Raw genomic sequence first — 19,480 nt, forward strand, 5'->3', positions numbered from 1 at the left:
GGGGAGGGTCAGAGAGAGAGGGAGACACAGAATCTGAAACAGCCTCCAGGCTCTGAGCTGTCAGCACAGAGCCTGACACGGGGCTCGAATTCACGGACCGCGAGATCATGACCTGAGCCGAAGTCGGATGCTTAACCGACTGAGCCACCCAGGTGCCCCCAGCTATCCTTTCTCAAAAATAAATCCTTTGGGACCTCCAAGCTACTGAAAAATTCTTACGTGTAACACCCACCACAGAAATTCCTCTCACAAGTTCTCCAGATAGTTTCACAGAATACTGCTTTTGCTGGAAGACTCTGCCAACAGACCCAACTTGCCTGGTAATGAAATAAAGAACAGGTATTTCTCTTTCCAACACTGTCACCACCAGATTATTTTATTTTATTTTATTTTATTTTATTTTATTTTATTTTATTTTTTAATGTTTTATTTTATTTTTGAGACAGAGAGAGGCAGAGCATGAGCAGGGGAGGGGCAGAGAGAGAGGGAGACACAGAATCTGTAACAGGCTCCAGGCTCTGAGCTGTCAGCACAGAGCCCGACACGGGGCTCGAACTCACAGACTGTGAGATCATGACCTGAGCTGAAGTTGGACACTCAACCGACTGAGCCACCCAGGCGCCCCACCACCAGATTATTTTAATGTAAGTTTAATTAATAGGAAGCAACATGACAAGTAGTATTCACAAATGGCAAATAGAAATGGCAATTCCTAGTCCTACCCAAATCCTACATCTTTATCGACGAGTTTTTCCATTTCACCTCAGGGACCAACGAGGTAGAACAATTTCCTGAGGTGGCTTCTCCACTGGCTTTGGTTAGGGTTCCTCTGGTGGATCCCTCCTGGAACCCAGTTTCTCTATTCATCTTCAACTCTTCTAGAATACACGTACAGTATTTCTGAGAAATCCTCAGTTGCATATGCGCTCAGCTATCTGAAATCCTGAGAAATCTGCTCTTTCAACATCTTAATGGAAAGAGGTAGAAAAGCCTCCATTCTTTGGTTTGTGTAATCCCAGTGGATGCCGCCCCCATTAAAGGTCTCACCTGCTCTTGAAACAGTCCTGCATCATGGTTTCCAGCTACACCTTGAGTCTCCAGATACTCGTTGCCTGTTCACCACTTAAATCTCTGAACTCTCTAGAACTCTGATGCCATTACACTGACCTCAGCAGAAGGTTACATTTCCCTCTACAATGACATTGCTTAATTCACCCCATTCCATTAACAACACAAGGCTGTTGGATTTGACCAAAGGTTTGGAGATGGAGATAATTATAATTTTTTATACTAAAAATGACCATAGGTGGGGTGCCTGGGTAGCTCAGTCAGTTACATGTCTGACTCCTGATTTCAGCTCAGGTCATGATCTCATGGTACCTTGAGTTCGAGCCCGGCATCGCTGGGCTGTCAGCGCAGAGCCTACTAGGGATTCTTTCTCTCCTCTCTCTGTCCCTCCCCTGCTTGCTCTCTCTCTCTCAAAATAAATAAATAAACATTTTTTTTTTTAAATGACCATAGGGCAACTGGGTGGTTCAATTGGTTAAGCATCCAGCTCTTGATCTTGGGTTCCCTGATGCCTAGCCTTGGTCCCCTGTCCATCCCTAGAAATAGAGAAAGAATATTCTTAAATCCATCATGTTGCAAACCTTTATGTTCCTCTATGAAAATGTAACCCTCTACTTTAGAAGGTCAGTCTCATCCTAAGGGATGATCCTCCACCCCCAATAAGGGCAATCCAGGAGACATCATAGCCACAGCAGTATCTCCACCCAAAGGTTGCGTTGTTCATTGTGGAACAACACTTTAGACCTCCAGCCAAACAATGTACACACTCGTCTCTGGCAGAACAAATGTAGTCAAAATCAATTTTTAAGAGAGAAACATTGGAGCACCTGAGTGGCCCAGCTGGTTAAGCATTCGACTCTTGATCTTGGCTGGGGTCATGGTCTCACGATTCATGAGATCAATTTTCTCTGCCCCTCCCCCTCTCTTTCTTTTTCTCTCTTTCAAAATAAGTAAATAAACATTTTTTTTAAAAGAGAAAGATGGAAAGAGAAACATTTCCCTAAAGGCAACATGATCTGAACAGCTTGGCCCAAGTCACAAAAGAGATGGCATTTTTACATTATTGACAAAGAGATATCAATCCCTTGTTCCCATTCTCCTGCTTCCAGATCTTTCCCAGGCTTTTCCCTTTGTAAACCAACCAACCAACCAACCAACCAACCAACCAACCAAGGAGCCCATGACAGCATCTTTGAGAATAACAGGACCATCAACTTAATCGCTACTCCATAGATTTTCTTTACCTTGGACCAAACCCTATTCTAGTCAAGATTTCCTCTCATGCTGGTGTTGGAAATAGGGCAAAGACTAACACAGAGGCGTGTAGTCCACCAAAGCCATCTGCTTTCTATCTACAGGACTGCTTTTTCCTATTTTACTGGTATGGAGTTAACATTTAGCTTCTCTGCAAGGCTCTTTGCCATCAGTCCTCAGATGTCATGTCGTTCCTGGGTTGTACCCAGTCCCCCGTCAGTGACAACTCATGGCTAATCTGGCAGCCCACTAATGATGCCTAGTTAGAGTTAAGTTACATGAGCTTTGTCAGTATAGCTTCTTCTTTAAAACATTTCTCTAAAACTGAGCTTTGTGTTAACCAAAGCCATTCAAAACCATCTTCAGCCCGAGCACCTTCTGTTTCTCACATAAATCCCTAACCTTCTAAATCCACATTCTGAGTCCTTTTATTTGTTCCCATTTCTGGGTCAGATTTTACTTCTCATCCTCACATAACTCTGATTTCTTCCAGCTCCTCTGCTCACATCTTTTTTTTTTTTTTTCCAGAATTTCTCTTTTCCTGCCCTTTCTCTCTTCCACATCTGCACATTTTTTTCAAGCTGCCTGACAGCTCTAGAATACCTTCTCACTTCTCACCAGCTCTCTCAGCTATTAAAATTCAGGAAATTTCCCGACCATGCCAGAGCCAATAGTGACAGAATCACTCCTGCTGTCAGTAGATAGCTCTACAGGGCTCAAAATAAACATGACTTGATTAATCCGGGCTTTGTTGATCATGTTGCAAGGCATAATATATGCATTACTTCAGCTACCTTATGAACTAGAAATGTACCCCAGCTGCATTACTAATGAAACAGCCTTTGTGGGATAACCCAAGAATCTAACCACCATTTATAATATTATCTGTTTGGGGAAATGAGGCCTCCATTCTAAATAACCACAAATGAATTTTTGGAATGTGACTGGTCCGCACCTGACATCTGTAAACATTGTGGCAATTTCCCTTCCACATGCAAGCTTCATCTGATCCAGAGAGCAGCACCTTTTCTGTTTTAAAGACCTAGATAGGCCAAGAAACAAATGCATTGGTGCAACCAGAGGACGCCCACTTGCTGAGAATAACAATAAAACATTTATTTCGGTATATTTTCACCTTCTTATCACATCTAATTTCCACAACAACTCATAAGATTTTAAGAGCAAATGGCATAGACTTGAGCAAAGAGGAAACTATTTAGAGATGGGGATTACGTTAAGGTCTGACCCTACTATGTATTAGACATCTCGTTGGCCAAGTCACTTAATCTGTGTGAGCCTCAGTTTCCCTAACAACAAAGCAATAGTAGGAACAACAATATCCCGCCTAACAAGTTTCCTGGTTCCTCAGAAGGCATGGGGACTCGGGCAACCACTGAAATTCCAACAAGCAGGTAGGACACGGCAGCCAAGGGAATTAAGCGATGTCCAGACGTGATGTAGGCAGACATAAATAGCAGGATGTCCTCACTGGTGATCAAAGCCTGGTGAGCAAAATTGAGTGTGTGGTATTCACCATCCCAGTATTTCATGGAGGTCTTTACCAAAGCCAGGTTAAATCCCTGGGGAAGAGCACTCAGGATTCAAAATTATAGGAAGAGAGACTAGAAACCCAGAATGAGAATCCAAAGGAAACCCAGTTCTATGAAATGCAGGGGACAGAAGACACTTGGAAACAGGTGGCAGAGGATCGTGACACCCTCAAGTGGCTTAACCATGATTCAAGACAAATAAGGAATTCTTGTGATCATGTCTGAGACCCCCAGGCCCAGCAACAAAAACCTTGGCACATGGCATGGGAGCTCACACATTATCAGGGCAAGGTAGAGGTTATAGGAATGTACATTGAGTTGGCAGAGGAAAAAACATTTTCCAGTAGAATTAAGGTTGACCGATCAGGTAGCTCAGTCAATTGAGGTTCTGTGTGCTCAGCTGGGCACTCAGTCCCCGAGCAGGTGAATCCACCTTAGTGGATTCTTGTGGCCACAGGCCTCTTCTCTGCTCCTGTCTGTTCTACCCTATAAACGCCGAGTTCCAGGACACCATGGTAGTGAGGTAGATTGGCACCACAGCAGATGCTCCACAGGTTTCAGGTGAGCGCATGGACAGAGGCTTGAAGACTGAACACAAGTTAAAGTCATGCACGACAAGTGGGGATTCAGACGCAGTAGCTTTTTGTGCAAAGAATAGCCTGTACTTTTTCTCTCATGCAAAGGAGTTTTAAGGACGGTGTCTCGTCCCTCGTAATTAAGCCTACAGAATCCTTAGTCCTCTGCTTTCAGAACTTTGGAAGAGAGAAGGCAGCCCTCTGACGGCATTTTAAGAGCTGTGTAGAAAAAGACAAGCAAGCATCAAAGACCTCACCAAAAGACGAGAAGTAAATTGTCAACAAATCTCAGAGTTTCTATTCGAGGCCAGTCAGAAGTAAGAAAGAAACAAACAAAAAATTTGTTAGGCAGAGAGAGTTAATCATTGACTTAATACTTTAATGTCCATTTGAAAGTGACTGATTTATCAGTCCTGATAGATCTCCTCTGCAATGCATTCAAGGAGGAGTGCAATATAGGATAGAATCCAAGGTGTCATGGTCTCAGCTTAGTGGCGATTATGTGAGGAATGTGGATGTCTGGTGAGGTCTGCCCTTGAGCCCTGTAGGATCAGAACCTGTGTGTGAGCCTCCAGGAGCCCCGTCTTGGGGAGAGGCGTGTGGACCTGTGCTTCCCCGGCACTCATCCCCAGCAAAGAGACCTTCGCATTTCCTAATTAGGTTATATTCAGTGTTCATAGGCTGGTGATGGATGAGATACTGAAGTGTAATCACAACTGATATTATTCATGTCCCAGGAATGTGCAGCCGAGGCTGCTCTGGTAGCTCCAGCAGAAAACAATGCTACAGTCGACAAGTAGCCTTTTTTATAGTCCAGAGTCTGGTTTGGATGTGTTCCTCTGTTGGGTCATGATTGCAGAACAGGTATCGACAGAAGGCACACAAACTTGTTGTAAGTTCCATTCCCAGGTTGTTTGAGCCTCATTAAGTCACATAAAGACTGGCATAGCCTGCCTTTAGAATGTCCAGAAATGGGGCCACTGGGGCAGCCTCTGCATCTGCCTTGAGACACTTGGTTGCCTAGAGGTCCAAGTAAGCACAGAAAGGGTAATTAACTTCATCAGTAGGTGTTGTGCCAGGCATTGTGCTAAAGTAAAAGAGGAAGATAAGCTGCCTGCTCTGAAATGGTTAGCAGTCAGGTGGAAAAGCCAGACATAACATGCCAGTAACTCCAGGAGCCCCACTCCCCCGTCCACAGTTTCACTTTCCGGTCTTAGTTACTCTCGGTTAACCCCACATCAGATATTGGGATGCGTGTGGCTCAAGGTAGAAACAAGCTGACTTATCAGTGAAAGATGCTGATGGCACTCAAATCAAAACCACATGCTTACAAATATTCAGCAGGCTTATACCAATCCACTCAAATGCACTCTTATAACTAACACTGCTTTGCTAATTACAACTGATCCATTCATTAATTCACAAATACACATTGAGCCTTACTATGTGCCAGGTACTGTTCTCGCACATTCAATGCAACTCAGTAATATCAGAGAGGGATAAATCCTGAATGGCTCCCGGAAGCAGAGGAAGATTAATTATCACTAAAGGGAGGAGGGATACCAAAGACGAATTTTGAAGAATGAGTAAGTGTATATGGGGAGAGGAGGAATCGTTCAAGAGATAAGAAACGAGACAGAGCCACAGGCAAGGAGCTATAATAACAGAGTCCAGCCAATAGGACCAGAAAGCTTTGACAGAGGCAGGGAGCCTTGAAGCTATGGTGTCGATAGTCAGATGGAGGGTAGAGGGAAGGGCATTCCCGAAAGAAACAGCAGCACTGCCCAGAGAGATGAAGGTCCATAGTGATTTTGAATACAAGTAACTCAGTGTGTTTAGAACCTGGGGATGGTTTAGAAGATGAGGTTGGAGAAGAAGGCAAGGACCGGGGCACGACGGAAGGGTTTTTTTAGCCATCTAAATACTCTGTATTTTATCTTTATGGCTACTAGAAGCCACCTGAAGTGGTTCAATCTATTTGACTTGGTGACTAATTGGATGTGGAGAGAAGGTACAGATGAAAGATCCAGGTTAAACATGAATAAACCAGAAATATAACTTGAAACAGAAATAAAGAGCCTTACGTGATCCCACAGGTTTAACTAGGCAGGGGGAAAAAATGGAATAATTCTCCTCTCTATTCAGTAATACGGTTTTCCAGTGATCAGTGTCTACCTTGTTTCATTATTTATGCAAATGTTATCTCCTCTCTTGGATTATCTGTTCCTTCGGGGAAGACCAGAGAGATTCATGTCTAACTCACCTTGGTGTTATTCACACTTTCTGGCATGGGCCTTACACATACTAACCATTCTCTAAATGTGTGTCGAATGAACAGAAGACACAGAATTTGTGTCTGGGAAGGGCGGGGGAGAGGCGGTACCAGGGTTAGTACTTAAAGAAGAGAAAGTCCTTCAACTACCTGCTGTGCAGAGAGGTTAATTTCTCTCATTCTGCACTTCTTTCAGACAGTTATGGCCACTGGAGACCTTCAAAGACTTCAGAGTGTCCCAGCTGCCCATCTTAGAAATGATGCGCACTAGAGTCACTCGAGTCTATATAATTTCTAGAAGATTCCAAAGACTGCCAAACATACACTTGCCAGTGCAAGGCAAAAGTGAGCAGGAGTTTCGTGTCAAAATGTTAAGATATATGTAGGGGCGCCTGGGTGGCTCAGTCAGTTAAACATCCGACCCTTGATTTTGGCTCAGGTCATGATCTCACAGGTTGTGAGATGGATCCCTGCCATCAGGCTCCATGCTGATTGTGGAGCTTGCTTGCGATTCTGTCTCTCCCTCTCTCCCTGTCTCTCTCTCTCTCTCTCTCTCAATATAAATAAACATTTAAAAAAAATTTTTTTAAAGATAGCCATTCACCTATTTATTGATACCTAAGTGTTCATGTTCACCAGGATTCTCTAAAGACATTCATTTCTAAGCTGTGTTTCAAAGCCAGCAGTATCTCGTATACTAAAGGTATATAGAGTATATAATATAGAGTATAGCTAAATGTGAAGTTTACTTTTGTCATGGAACTTTTATATTTTCATTTCAGTAATGCAAATCAATCGTGCGATGATCAACTCTTATCAACAGTAAGGAAAATATAGAGTTCTATAAATCCCTGTTTTTCGGTGATCACTATCCACCTGGTTTCATTATTTATGCAAATGTTATCTCCTCTATTGGATTATCTGTACCTTGAGGAAAGAGCAATTTTTTTCTGATTTCTTCCAATTTTCTGAAAGACTTTTGGCTCTTTATAATGAGTTAAAATTTATTTATTTTATTATTTCAAAAGTTAAATTTCCAAACTTGAAATTAAAGAACAATGAGCTAGAAATGGAAACCAGCTTTAAGCAAAATGATTAAGCCCAGATCCTCCTCCTAGATCTTTTTAAAAAATAAACCTTTTATTTTTTTTTAAAGTTTTTAATGTTTATTTTTGAGACAGAGAGAGACAGAGCATGACTGGGGGAGGGTCAGAGAGAGGGAGACACAGAATCCGAAGCAGGCTCCAGGCTCAGAGCTGTCAGCACAGAGCCCGACATGGGGCTCGAACTCATGGAGTGTGAGATCATGACCTGAGCCAAAGTCGGACGCTTAACCGACTGAGCCACCCAGGTTCCCCAAACCTTTTAATTTTAAAATAGCTGTAGACTTACAGAGAACTTGCAAATACAGAGAATTCCCATATACCATTTCCCTGTTAATGTCATATAAATATGGTACATTTGGGACAGTTAATGAACCAATATTGATATGTTATATTTAACTAAAGTCTGAATAATACACTTTATTCAGGTTTCTTTACTTTTTACCAATTTTTGTTTGTTTGTTTGTTTGTTCTAGGATGCCATCCCACAGGACATTGCATTTAGTTGTTGTGTCTCCTTAAGCTCTTCTTACAATTGCTAAGTCTTTCCTTGCTTTTGACTTTGACATTTTTGAGGAATACTTACTGGTCAGGTATTTTGTAGAATATCCTTCAGTTAGGAATCGTCTGATGTTTTTCTCATAATTTGACTCTGGCTATGATTTTTGGGGAGGAAGACCACAGAGGAAAAGCACCCTCCTCATCCTGTAATGTCAAGGTTGCATACCATCAACATGATATACGACTGTTGATGTTGACTTTGATCTCCCGGCTGACGCAGTGTTTTGTCAGATTTCTACGTTGTAAAGCCATTTCCCCCACCCCCAAACACACACCCTGGCGTACTGTATTCTTTGAAAGGAAGTCACTATATACAGTCCACAATTAAGGAGTGGGGAATTACATTCTACCTCATTGACCGAAAAATATTTACAGAAATTATTTGGAATTCTTCTGCAGGGGAAATCTGTCTATTACCCCCCATTTATTTATCTATTCAATAATTCATTCATTTATTTTTTTAATAATTTTTTTAATGTTTACTTATTTTTGAGAGAGAGACAGAGACAGAGACAGAGAGACAGAGCGCCAACAGAGGAGGGGCAGAGAAAGAGGGAGACACAGAATCCGAAGCAGGCTCCAGGTTCCAAGCTGTCAGCACAGAGCCCAACGTGGGGCTCAAACCCACGAGCCATGAGATCATGACCTGAGCCGAAGTTGATGCTTAACCAACTGAGCCACCCAGGCGCCCCTTCAATCATTTATTTCTATCAGTATGGATTCCTGGATATTTATTTGACTCTTTGGGCTAAAACCCAATACTACTTTATTTTATTGCCCAAATTGGCTTTGGCCGTTGAGATGAGAGCTCTTTCAGTTGGCTCCTGTGTCCCTTAAAACACTTAAGTCATTGTGGGTTCCACAGTATACTGCCTTACTTTCTAGAACTACTAGATGCCCCAGGCTTATCTTGTATGTTTCCTGCTTCTGTCCTAGAATCAGGCATGTCTCCAAGAAGCCCTGGTTCTTTCATTGGAGAATGGTGTTGGAGATCATGATCTGGGTGTGCTGGAAGCTACTGGGGCATTGTTGCTTCTAGACCCTCTTAGCTGACAGAATATGTGCGTGTGTGTGTTTAACACATGTATATACACATAACCTATAAGTATTTCTATAGGTAACTCTCTGTGCCCATATTAAGCTAAATAATGGTCACACTGATATCTCCAACTGTAACTCAGTACCACATGGATCATTCTAGCCTTCTTCCCTTGCTCATCTACATCCTTTCCTACAATGAGAAACTTGGTTCCTACCATCAGCTATCCATCACCTAACTGCTCAATTCCAGTGTACTGTATTTACATCATTGTTAGCCCATAACTTCATAGGAAATAATTTTATAAACTAGAGTGTTTATGTACAATCCCTTTTGTCTTTTTTTACAAACCCCATTTATTTCCAAATTTACTTAGGTCAGCACTTTCCCCACAGCCTCTTCAGTGATTGTTCATGCATTTATAACACAGTTACATTCTTTTGTCATATTTTACATTCCATCCTGGGATCCTATAACCTCCTAAATGATTTTTAAATTTGCATAATTAAGGTTCACCCTGTGTGCTGAAAAGTCTTGACATGAATAAAAAGGCATGCTTAATACACTCCATCTTGCGGTGTCTTTATTGTTGGTTCTATTTTCACCCGCATTGCCTGAGACTCTCCTCCCCCTCGGCCTCCCTGGTTCCTGAGGACTGAGCAGTGTAAGCCTCTCCGGATGCTTGGGGCAACGTTTCCCTCTTCAAATCCTGGTAGATGAGGCTGCTTCTGGCATTGACGATCCCTGCACACCTGTTTTGTACTTCATGCTTTGCAAGGCATGTCAAGTGCACCTGTTGTGTGGTTCCATGTGACCCTGGAGGTGGGGGATTCCTCTTTCCCTTTCACTGTCATTTAACACTTCTCAAATCTTTCCATTTGCTCGAGAATCTAAACATTTACAGATCTCCCTTATCCATATGTTATCTTCTATGTCCCTCTTTCTTTTCCCAGATTTATGTGCTATTGTTTATCCTAGGCCACTCCCGGTGCTTTATTCACTCGACACATGGTTGTTGCACACAGACTTGGCGACAGGAATTGTGCCAGATCCCACGGATACAGGACAATCTTCCTACCCGTGGGGTAGGAAGAACAGATCCGAACGTATTTTTTGAGGTTTGAGAATGTGCCAGTCACATTCACGAGAGCTGTTTCACTTAATCTTCATACCCACTCTCAAGATGTATTCTAGGATAACCTCCCCGCCCACCCACCCTTCTTACATAAAGAACTAAGGCTTAGAGAGCATAAGCCTTGGCCCCAAGGTCACACAGCTAGCTAATGGACAGCTAGGGTCAGCACCCAGATGTCTGACTCCAGAGCATACACTTTTTACCTCGATGCCATGGCCCTCCCAGAGACATAATTTAGAGCCCATTCTAATTTGTGCAGGGATGAGCCTCTGTCTTCAAACAGAAGCAAAATTATTTAGAAACAACAAAACAAACAAACAAACAAAAAACTTTTCTAAACTAGGAGTCCCTGCCAGTAACTGGACAACCTTGAGAAAATCACTCACTTTCTCTCAGCTTCCATTTCCTCTGCTGTAAAATGGGAGGGCAGGACTAGCGACTGTATAAGGTCCCATTACGCTCTGCTGTTCTTTTAATCAACTAGATGCGTCTACAGCACCATTTTGGAGAGCCGTTTGCTTTGGGGTTGAAACAAACCAGAGAAGGAAAGCCAGGTAAGACAAAATGCTCACCCGGTGATAAGAAACATCTCAAAATCTTCTTGGCTGGTGCTTCTGTCCCAGTGTGTCTTTCAGTGTTGCTGACTCTGTATCGAAACCATGGTGTGCTGGCCCCGGGAGTAAACAGAAGGAAGCCATTGCATTTGTCCTCACCCATAGAATGAGTGTACAACACCAGGATGAACCCTAATCTGACCTATGAGCTTTCAGTGATAATGATGTGTCAATGTAGGCTCATTGATTGTAACAAACATAGCACTCTGATGAAGGATGTTGATAGTGGGGGAGGCTGTATCTGCGTGGAGGCAGAGCTATATGGAAACTCTCTGTGCTTTCTGCTCAATTTCACTGTGCCACTAAGACTGCTCTAGAGAATAAAGGAAATAACTCAACAAATATATATATTTGTATTAAAAAAATTTTTTTTAATGTTTATTTATTTTTGAGAGAGAGAGAGAGAGACAGAGCATGAGCAAGGGTGGGACAGAGACAGAGGGAGACACAGAATCTGAAGCGGGCTCCACGCTCTGAGCTGTCCACGCAAAGCCCGAGGCGGTGCTCGAACCCACAAGCTGTGAGATCATGACCTGAGCTGAAGTCAGACACTTGACCGACTGAGCCACCCAGGCGCCCCTCAACAAATATATTTTTTAATTAAATTGAATTTTCTGTACAACCCTCACACATTTGTAAATCTGTGTCTTCCAAGTCTGCCCTCCTTGGAAGAAAGCACAACACTCTCTAAGGATGGCAGTGCTCATCCATTGTTGCAGTGACCTGGGCATGAGCTTCTGGGGCCCATTGCTACAGGAATAAGTGTTAGAATCCACTGTAAGTGCTGCTGCTGGGAGAGGACAAATGTCCAGAGGAGCTGAGGCTCTAGGCCTCAGTCCCTTGTAGTTGGTTAGAAGGAAGGATGATAAGGAATGAGGAAGAGAGGGTCAGAGGAGGCCAGAGATAAACCTCAGATCCTTCACCATCATGGAACTCACAAACCAAGTTTGGATCCTCAACCGACATCCTCTGTGGAGGCCATTTACTGGGTCATAAAGATCTGGGCCCGGTACAGGTGCATTCAGACCACATGAAAAGCCCAATGATCACCCTATACGCCTGTTTCAGATGCTCTCTCCTCCATCAGGCCATCCTGATCGCCCTAACCAGAAGCAATCTCTTCACTGACTGATCATCTCGCCATGGTTTCACCTGTGTTTCTGGGAGCCCAGAAGAGTCAGGAGGAAGTTTCAAGAAACTCCTTGGGGCCCCCAGGTGGCTTGGTCGGTTAAGTGTCCTACTTGGGCTCAGGTCATGATCTCACAGCTTATGAGTTTGAGCCCTGCATCGGGCTCTGTGCTGACAGCTCAGAGCCTGGAGCCTGGTTCAGATTCTGTGTCTCCCTCTCTCTCTGCCCCTCTCCCACTCATGCTCTGTCTGTCTCTCTCAAAAATAAATAAACATTAAAAAAAATTAAAAAAGAAATAAAAAAAAGAAAGAAAGTAAAGGAACTCCTTGATGAGCGTGTGGAAGGCCCAGAGGGGAAGGGCTTCAGAACAGCCGTATTTTCGTCTATCACAGACATCGGGGCCCTGCTTACAATGTCATTTTAAAAGTCCACAGATGTATAGTGAAATACCAATATTATATCAAATATCAAAACCACAAGTGTATAGTGAAATATCAATATTACTGGGCCATCCATCCCAGATAACCCAGATGATCTCAACTGAGATGCATGTTGTCCTTGTCGGAGAACACATCAGGGTACGTGTCCTCACTTAGCATTTGGAGAATATCATGGGGTTGATGACATTTATCATATACTGCCTATATTAGAGTTACTTGTGCACTTGTCTTATCACCTCTATAAATTTTAAGCTGCTTAAGTGTAGGAAGCATATTCTCCTTTGCATCCTTTAGACTACCCGTCCCAGTGCCTTACCCTCTGGCGGTCGACAAATATAAGTTGAATGAGAATAAGAATGTCAGATCACATTCACTGGCAAGCCGATTTATGGGATGAATGTGCTAAATTCTTATCTTTGCTTTCTAGACAGACACACGGACAGAAGCAACTTGAAGATAGGACTTGACAAACCAAAAAGGAAGTCTTAGACCCCTGTAGGAGAACAGAGATTTTAATATTGTGCCACAAAGGAGACACCTACCTCAGAGGAAGCTCAGCACTTGGTATTCGTTTGTGTGAATCTCAGTGTTTCTGGGCTAAGGGACAAAGCATGGCCTGGGGTCACCGAGTATTGACTCTTACATGGGTGCCTAATTTGCATCACATGTCCTTCCACTCAGACAAGTCACCTGACCACAGTCAGGGGCACCGAGATGTCCCCGGAGGATTAAGACGAAGGCCTTTGGAATACAGTTTCCACATTCAGTCAAGCAGGTTTGAAAGATGAGAGAAATATAGGTCAGCCCGAGAGGAACGCCAGCATTACTGGCCTGATTCCTTGGCACAGAGCGGGTGCCTAATAAGTATGTGTTGAATGTGTGAAATGGCCCCCCTCCCCTCCTGCTCCAACCTGTTCAGTCAGTAGACAGCTCAAAGCACTCTCAGGGCCACACATGTGCCTATCTCTTATCTTTCTTAAGGAAAATACCACAACCATTGTTTCTGGAGACTTGATGACACAAGCTAAGGAGGGCATCCCCTGAGGAGAGGGGAGAGGTGTCCTGGGAGTCTGGTACGCCAGCAGGGTGAGCTGCAGCACAAGACCTTGGTTCTGAGCCCAAGTGACCTTGGGGTCCTAAGAATAGGAGGCTATTGGCAGATCTGGTTTTCAAACAGCCCTGTGGAACATTCTCTGTGAAGCAAATGTAAGGACAGTTCCAGCGGTCCCCCCACTGCGCATTTCCTGGGCTTCTTTGTGAGAGTCCAAATTCAGTGACCTGTAGCCAACCCCTCGGAAGATGGTCTGTCCTTTGTGCACAGGGACTTCTAACCCTGGGCAACACAAGACAGGCAGAGGCTGAAGACGACATGTTCCTGTTAGGTAGGAGCGTGTTTTGTGCGTGTGTGGGGAAGAGTGCATGTCATTCCATGTGTGTGTGGGGATCGCGTCGGGGAGCAGGAGAAATGGGGGGTGCAATTGTGAACCTCTCTCCTCCCCTGTCTCTTTTCATCTTGTCTCTCACTAACCCAGAACATCAACTGAAATGATCAATTTCATTTCCTGCTCATCTTACAATCACTGAAATAAATAGCCCTGTAGTGTTCACTTTGGCAGGTAGAAATCGGACGAACAAAGAAACTTTGACAATACAGTAGTCTGGACTTGCCGGCAGATATACAAACGAAGAAGCTGCAGAGAAAGAATTAGTAGGGATTGAAATCTTTATGAATCCAGTTATCACTATCTGCATGACCTTGCATGAATCACAGACGTTCCTCTAACTCACTCATGAAGGTAGTGTTTTATTCAACAAATAGTCATTGTGTGCCATGTATCTGTATTAAGCACTGAGGAATCATTCATTCATTCATTCATTCACTCAACAAATACCTAGTAAGTGCCTACTAGGAGCCAAGCACTAATCAGGTTGTTGGGATGCAGCAGTGAATAAAATAGGCAAACTTTCTCCTCTCTCGGAGGGGACGTTAGAGTGATTGATGCAGGGTGGAGGAGATAATCAACAAATAAATACACAATATGTTGAGTGATAAGCACCAGGAAGAATAAAGGCAGTAAAGACATAAAAGGGCCACGAGTGATGTTTTATATAGAGGGTCCCAGAAGGACTCTGGGGAGCTACATTTGAGCAGAGGCCTGAAAAAAGCTAAGGTGGGAGACGTACAGGTAGGTATCTGGAGAAAGACAACATTACAAAGAGCACAACAGGAATGACTCATTACACACAAAAGACTTTTAAATTGCCCTAAATCCCTTCTGGAAGGAGAGGCAAAGTGTAAATCAATCATCAGGGCTTTACCTACCCAACATGGACCAACAACCTAAGAGGAGAAAGAAATGAAACGAATGCAAAGGGTTCTGCAAAGCAAAGAAGGCTATCTAAATATAAGGTAAGGCCATTTACTAGTCCCTGGTTTCCAGGCAACAATCAAATATGCATCTATACTTGAAGGCCTTATCCACAAATAAAACTGGTGCTGCCTGAGTTCAAAAACTAATTCAAATGCTAAGAGAGTCCCAGGATTTGGCAGTGTCTGTGACTGACTGTCTAACCTGCCCAGAACTACATGCTAGGCCTGCAGTCTACATGAACTTGCAGTCTCACAGTACACCAGTTCCTGCTGCCTTCGATTAGGTGACATAGATGTGACCTGCAGGTCTTTATTTACAAGGAAATCACTGGCTCGAAAATTCCTTAGCTTTCGCCAATTGTTCGACCAAATTCATTAGCATGGGTTAGCTCTATTTCCAGGACTGCTGAAATTCTAATTGAGAAGCAAGGAGGGGAATCCACCAGCTACAAGGACATTCGCGTTCAGAATGTTCTAACCTTCCAGCTTCTCTTACATTTTGCCTTACATCTAACGTAGGGGGATAATCGGGAACATACATGCACAAATTCAATCTGAATGTGGCATTTTGGAGGAAAACCCCAGTTGGGTACACGAGAGTGTGTTTCGGCTTCGCTAGAAGAGAAGTAGTTATGCATTATACATGGGCTATAAAGACATTTTTTTGTAAGCCTCACTTTTAAATGTTTGAATTTTAGAACTTAAAATGTTCCATGTGTTTAGTAGTTCTTGTTCAGCTACACTAAAGAAAAGTGGTCAAAAATTCAGTCTCAGCATATGTGTGGTGTTATTTCAGGAATGTTTAATATATTATTATTTCTGGAGCTATGGAGTTTGTGAACACGGCTTTTACGTTCATTACTGGCTGTAGCCAAGGGGTCATTTATTGAGTACCTACTGTGCACTAGCTCCCGTTTTACGTAGGAAAGATACAAGAGCAAATAAAGCCCACGCATCAGAGGAAACAGGCCACAGATGAATCTATAAATAAATATGATGTAATGTCAGGTAATGAAGAAATCCTTCTTGCTTTAAGCCCAGGATGGAGATGTGGGTGGGGCTACTGTTTTCGAGAAAACGCCTCTCCCCTGAAGTCCCATTTGAATAAAGACCTTAATGGATCATTTGGTTATCTGGGGAAGAAGTGTCCAAGCAGATGGAGTGCCCCAGGCACTGCTGGAGTTCCTGGAAAAGCCTGAAGGCCATGTGCAGTGAGAAGGATAGCTAGTAATCGGAAATGAGGTCTTACAGGAAACCATATGTCATAGGGTTCCTGGTGTCCCCAAAGTGAAAGGGCCATCGAGCCCAGTTTCATTTTCTGGAGGTTCAAACAATGAGAATGCATTGCAACGGAGAGCCTGCTACCAAACTACAATCTCATTAAGTTTCACTTTACTCCAGATAAAAATGGGATATTTGGTGTTTTATCTCCTGGGCCCATTCACCTAGGCATTTCTCCTCCCTGAAATGTCCTTCTTGACTCCTCTCCCTATGTAATTTCTCCCATGTTCCAAAGCGTAATTTAAGCTCTGCCTTCCATTAAGGATGTCCCCCTAACTGGGGATGCTCTGGCTGACCCAGAGTGGCTCTTCTGGCTCTGCGACTGGAGGCTTTTCCAGGACTTCCTCACCACCTGCAGACTGGCGTTCGGGGAACTCTGGAGTGGCAAGTTGAAGCGCTGGTGTGGACAGTTCTGTGTGTCTTTCAGGCAAGGGTATTCCTAAGTACCATGAGATTGTGGAATGAACCCCTGACTTAAAAAGGTTGAGAACCACTGCCCTTGACCAGTGCTTCTCCAACATCGTATGTGCACACGAAGCATCTACATTGCATTGAAATGAAGATGACAGTTCAGTAGCCCTGGAGTGAGGCTTGGTGCTGTTGGTCCCACGGCCACGCTTGGCGGCACGATGCTAGAATAGTCCCCGCCAGCGCTGGCGTGCACACACTGGCATGTTGCTCTGCCCCTTAAGTACACTGCAGGTTTCTGGACAGCAAGGGTGCTGCTGACACTTCTTGGCTCTTTTCCTACAGTTGGGGCTCATAGAAAAATATGCACTGTCAGGCCTGCCAGATGCTTGCTCTACAGACATTAGTGTGTTCATTGAACCCGAAAGAATATCTTCTCTATGTCCACTTCCTTCGTGTCACTTAGGCTTCCAAGGTTACCACTAGGTTTTCAAGGCTCAACTTTTCCGTAATACGGAGCAGAATCCCAGAACCCCTAAAATCCTCCTCGGACAAACCTTTTCTTCCCCCATAAATGAAATAAAGATCCAACAAACCCCAAAGCCTTCAGAGTTAGTACATGAAATGTTCTCACTTGTAAGGATAATTCACTGTATATATATATATATACATATATACACATATACATGTACATATACATGTATACACACACACACACACACACAAGGGCATTCTCCCTGAGGACCTTCAGTATCAAGAAGATGGCCAGTACAGATAAATAATGTGGAGCATCAAAGAGACCATCAAATCAGCACCACTGGCTCTTGAAGGGGCAGGTTCTGGATAAACTGTTTAGAGCCCAGAAGGGAAGTCTCACAAAGGGCAGAAAGGGAACATTTCTAGAAGGTGAGGAATGGTGTAGGAAAACAAAAATGGGGTTTTGGGATAAAATAGCTACCCCAAACAACCTGCCACCCTCCATTTGCACAAGCTGTAAAAGAAGTTATTTACTTAGTCATGTGGACAAAGTGTTTTTAACAGCAGCTAACTACAGAGCAAATGAAAAAAAATTTTTTTACACGTAAGACATGTGTGAAGAATGTCTTCGTGTGTGCAAAAGAAATTTTTCATGTGGTATTTAATAAATATATACACATACTATTTGTACTTATAAAAATACCACATGCAATGAAAGCTATGCATAAATATTTGTAAAAATCCCTTTATCTAAGTAGGCCAGTAACATTTAACATTTTTCAATAAATCCATACATAAAATATATACATTAGTGCCAAATGGAACATATATTTTGAAATATGAACCCCGAGTAAAAGTCTTAGGAATCTGGAGTAAAATCCAGGTATCTGCCAAAGGAAACTTTGGAGGAGTTGTCAATTGAAGAAAAGAAACAACGCAGGGTCCCTTATCTCCCTGGACTGTTTTGCTGGTCAGATTTCTAACATCACTTCAGCTGAGCTTTGTATTTGACTTCCAGCCTCACGGCCATTTGACCTGTCAACTATTATTTTCTTTGAGGGTTTTACCACTCCACCCAAGACCTTTGCTTTCCAGAGCAGTTGCGTCCGTTTCCTTTTCACTTCACCTTAACGTCAGCCCTGGTTTACCACGCCGGCTTAAAGTGCATCCTCTAAGGTTTCAGACCCGGGGGGCTTCGCCGTGAGGACCTGAAGCTGACAGCGCTCTGGAAAGTCAAGGTCCTCTGCAGGGTATCTGCTTTGTGCCAGGATTTCCGTCCAACCTGAGCGTCCCAGGGCCCCGGCCAGGCCCGGAGCGCCCGATACGCCCCCCCTGCCCCGGGCTCCAGCCGCCTCCCCGGGCCGACCGTGCGGGCTGGGACCTCACAGCCGGAAAACGCCGCCCTTTCCTGTCGCCTACTCATTAACCCAGGCGGAGGACTCAAGAAGGAAGAGACGGAGACGGATTAAGAAAATTAATTAACCCGGTCCAAGCTGGGCCTCCGGACGGAGGGGCGGGGCGTGCCGCGGCGGTCGCCGGAATGACCGGCGGGCGCAGGTGCCTCCAAGGGCGGAATTTTAGGCTCCCGGGCCGGCAGCTGCGCCACTTGCGCCTCGTCGCGCGTCGGGGGCAGCCGCCACCCGCCTGTTCCAGCCTCAGGCAAGTCTCTTTAGGGACCCCGCAGGAGAGGAAACACCTCCCCCTGGACTGGAAAAACCTGCAGCGTCGGCTGTTCGCGTGCCCACTTGCTCAGCCCGCAGCCCCGGGCGTCTCCAGTGCGCCAAATCCACTCTCCGGGTTTTGGCAGCAGCTCCAAAGGGAGCGAGCTGGAAACTGACAAAACAAGACCTTTCCCCCGAGCCAGGGCTACGAGTGGCTGGGGGACCCGCGGCCGGGGAGGGTCGGCGCGGTCAGGTGGCCCCGCTTTCCCGAGAGTCACCCGCCCGCTGCACCCTAGCTTCGCCGGGCTAGATCGGCTTGTTGGGACGAGGAGAGGTGGGCGCAAGAGGTTTAGTGCAGGTGTCCAGGGTGCGGGCGGAGTCCCTTTGTCCTCGGGCACCCAGGCGCTAGCACCCGGGGGGGGGGGGGGTCCCTCTTTGAGGGAGGTCGCGCTAGCTTCCCGAGACCTCTCTTTGTGCCGAGGGAGCCCTACGCAGCTCCTCGTAGGGACGCCGCATCCCTAAGGGTGGCGCCCGGGTGGTAA

This window comes from Panthera uncia, assembly GCF_023721935.1.
Source record: "Panthera uncia isolate 11264 chromosome A3 unlocalized genomic scaffold, Puncia_PCG_1.0 HiC_scaffold_12, whole genome shotgun sequence".
NCBI lineage: Eukaryota > Metazoa > Chordata > Mammalia > Carnivora > Felidae > Panthera > Panthera uncia.